Source organism: Triticum urartu, chromosome 3 (genome assembly GCF_003073215.2).
Source record: "Triticum urartu cultivar G1812 chromosome 3, Tu2.1, whole genome shotgun sequence".
NCBI lineage: Eukaryota > Viridiplantae > Streptophyta > Magnoliopsida > Poales > Poaceae > Triticum > Triticum urartu.
Window position 1 is genome coordinate 532,971,377 of NC_053024.1, and position 4,259 is coordinate 532,975,635.

Genomic DNA, 4,259 nt, shown 5'->3' on the forward strand with positions numbered 1-4,259 from the left:
AAACCCACTGCTCCCTGATGTGAGAAGTCGTTGACTAGTGTTTTACCATGGTGAAAATCAAAAGATTCCCCGCTCCTCGGCTGGCTCCCTCTGCCTTCCCATAGATTGCATTGCCTTTCAGCCGTTTCGCCCCCTGCATCACCAACGTCGTGCGCCTCGAGAAGCAGATGGACTTCGGTGGTGTTTAGGCGCCCTCTGCATGGGCATGTCCATGTCTCGGCGCAACATGACCGTTGGATCAAACTCAGACGGTGCAGATCGGTCACTGTAGCACAAAGTGTGTTTGTGTGTTTGGTTGCATTCTCATCTCAATATAGTATGTAAGTCACCTTACAAAAACCAAATAATACCAAAACACTTAGGCACGGTACATTAACTCCCTCCCCGTTTCTTGTTTTGTGACATATCAACCAATAAGAGACGTGGGCCGTGCATGCTTTTAATGACTTGAGACTAATAAACATGACATGCAGTGGTTAGTTCATTGCTTGCAATGCTATTAATTAGCAAAAAGACATTAAGTTTTCTCATTTTTCTCTCCGCCTTAGTCGCAGTGCACAACGTAAGATGACTTACACACCTAGACAGAGTAGTTGTTTCCTCTTCGTGTATTTGTGTTAACCTATTAGTGTGGACTCATGCACCCTTCATGCACTCTGCCAAACACCCCAAAGTGCGTCAAGAAGGGAACTTTTGCTCCCATCCCGTGCACCCTTCATACACCCTGCCTAACACTATTTGTGTTTCATATGGTTCATGTTTTATGGAGTACTGTAGCACCGTACTCTCTATGCGTTGTAGACCTAGTTCTGTTAACATTGATCTCACCGTTCATTCTCGACCGGACAGTCGAGAAAGCGGTACTATGTTACTACATTACTGTTCATATAGTTGACATGCGCACAACATCATTTGGTGTCGTCATATCTTACTACACTAGCAACAAGATTATGTAGTACTGACGTATGAACCACTGCACATGCCTAGTAGTAGGAGCACTGTGTATGTTCAAGTGGCTGCCATGTTTCGCACTCCTCCGTCGTAAGAGTGGAAACGCTTGCTGTAATCATTTTTTTTCTTCAGAAAAACAGTGGACACACTCTACCGTGCGGATCCTCCTCCAGCCATGCACTAAATTACTCACTTTCGCCGACGTGTGGGACAGCCAGCATCGAGGTCCACCAGCCATGCATTAAATTACTCCGTAGTAGAGTGGCAGTAGACTACCCCGATCGAAGCGCCACAATAATGCCCAATGAGCCGTCAAATCACAAAAAAACCCTCCTTTCCAGCAGTAAGTTGGACGGACGAAGCAACCATCATTTCACTCTTCTCTCTCAGCTTCCTCTCTACCCAACCCTCGCTTCTCCCTCATCTTGTTTCTCATTTCTTCAAGAAAACCCCGACCTGCTTCTGACATTGTTCTTCTCTCCCAAAGAAGGAAAGGTGAGCGCATCAATGGTGTTGATTCTGGCCAAGGTCCGGTTTTGCAACCTCGAGACTGATCCTATAACTCCCTCTCTTTTCTTCTTTTGGGTTTGTGATTATGGTTTCTTTTCTTTTATTTCTATTTGACAGATTATTGATGGACGCTGGAGCACCGGCCAAAGTGATGTCTATGGCTCTGGCCAAAACCGTCGAGGCTCATGGTACGAAGAAGCGCAAGCACCCCGCCGAGACTACCGCAGGCAAGCTCAAAGCCATCGCCCTGTCCAAGCCCCCCTCTCCGGGATCCCTCATTAAGCAAGTCCAGGTAATATCTCTTCTTGACGATCTTTTTCTCGATCTTGATCGCGTTTCTTCATCTAACACGCAGTACTAGTACTAGTAGTACAACTTTCTGGGTGATCTTGCATGTGATTTTTGTGTGCCAAATGACGGTTCTAAATTCCTCTTTTTACCAAAACATGCGAGAGGTTGACACTGATTTCTTATAGATTACTTTCAACTACTCCCTCTGTCCCAAATTTCTTGTCTTAGATTTGTCTAGATACAGATGTATCTAATACTAAAATGTGACTTGATACATCCGTATCTAGACAAATCTAAGACAAGAATTTTGGGACGGAGGGAGTACTTTATGAACATCAATGCTACCTTTGAAGAGGGTATATTTGCCTCAGTAACTTGTGTTATGGATATTGCAAGTAATCCCTCTGCTCTCATGCCTTTGAAGACATGTTCTAGTGTCTTTGTTCACTCATTTCTGTGCATATATGTAGTCATATACGGAGTATAATATCGAAAATCATCTTATATTTCTGAACAGAGGTAGTAATAAAATATGGTTTCTGTTTGAATTAGAACCAGGTCCGCAGTGGAGATGAAGTTCTCAAAGTCATGCCGTGTGAAATGGAAGACCTGAGGATGAGTTCTACTGCTAAACTATACAGTTGCTGTGTCCTTGTCGCCACGTGTCCTGAACTAGTGTTTTCCTGTAGCATTGTTGTCAGGCGTGTTCTCGAGGTTGTACTTGGCGACAACAATTTCCTGGCCGTGCCTTCAATTACAAAGGGTGTGGTTCTTGTAAAGCTTCCCAACAAATCTAATGCGACCTGTCTTCATGATCATGTTTATGAGTGGAAAGGCCACTCTGTTAGGTTCTCCAAGGTTGACAAGATGGTGATGGTGCATGTAGACATCTCTCACGAAGTCCATGGCCTAGTCAGTTATGCGGGGTACATCCCGTAGGTCGGTGGCAAGAAATAGTCTGCAGAGTTTAATTAGTGCAACTTTGCTTGTCTGTAGTAAGTACTATTGTTCACTACTTGATTTGTGTTTGTGAACCCTGTATTGTTTATTAGTACCGCCGCTTTTGGTGTGTGGTCAGTCCTGAGAACGGTCTATGTTAATGTCTGTCCACTCAATTCAGTCTGTATATTTTGAAGTATCCATATCATCTTTTTTGTGAGGATGGTTTATCAATTATGGTTACACTCCAAAATCTGTATGCATTGCAGGGTTTATCGCACCCACTAGGATTTCCAGTCACATGGATGTTCGGTCCATATGATTTGTCACGACCTTTGGATTGTCCTGCTTGTGGGAGTAGGCGGGGCCCCTGCATGCCACCCGTAGTTGGACGATCAATCTTCTGTTTAGTACTTCAACATAGTGATTTCCTGGTAAGGATTCACTCGTGTCACATCAAGTAAATCTTATTGATTTACTGTCTAAATCTTATTGATTTAATGTCATGTTTTCTTTCTTTTCCTGTAATTTTACGATGCAGGTTTTTCCATGTGACATTCATCACATAATAAACCGTTTGGTTTGCTCTACGATGGCTATTTTTGCAGGTTTCACTTCTTATGTCGTGTCAGTAATGAAGGCACTATCCATCACTTATATTACTGGAAAAAATTGGATCAGTCTGTTGTCTGAGTACAAGCTGAATCCCTATGATGAACTGCAGTTTGGTTTAACAAAAACGCCACAATTAGTCCTTCTCGCGTTTAAAAGAAATGAAGAAAAAACTAGATCACGGTCACGAAGCCTAGTCAAGTTAGAAAGCTGATCATAGCAGACCAAACACGATCGCCGCTGTCTCACACATCGGTACCACCTTCAGCAACGGATCGACCACTGGCAGTTGCTCTAGCACTGACAGCGGCAGCGGCTCAGTCTGATCCAGCTGAGGATTGGGCACTGACCGCGTCAGCGGATCAGGCTGATCTACCGGATGATTGGGCATCCACACCGGCTCTACAAGGAGCACCATCTCCGGCAGCATTAGAGGCTTCGGCACCTGCACCAACACTTGCACTTGCATCTGCTCCGGCCCGTGCAGTGGCAACCGAACGAGCAGTTGCACCGGCAACAGACTGGGCTGCAGTTCGCACTTCATATGCCAAAGTCCTTACAAAAACCGACATGTCCACCTTCTTGGTAAGCATTGGCCGCCCAAGTGTTTCATTCTTTTCTATTTCCATGTTGTTTTGCATGATTCATTGTGTTGATCTAACTGTTTGGGCATGTCTTCTTGTTTGCAAACAGATAATTCCTAGAGCAACGAGGGAGTCGTTCAACAATCCGGGCGACAGCGGCCAAGATACCGTAAGTACAAAGGATGGTCGCATGATGATTGATGCGACAGCGGCCAAGATACCGTAAGTACAAAGTATGTCTTCTTGTTTGGGTATGTCTTCTCTTACCATGCACAGCCTTGGTGTGAATGAACCTGCTCAATATAGCGTAAGTACAAAGGATGGTCATATGATGATTGATGCTAAAGGATGGTCGAGGTTCAAATCTAAATC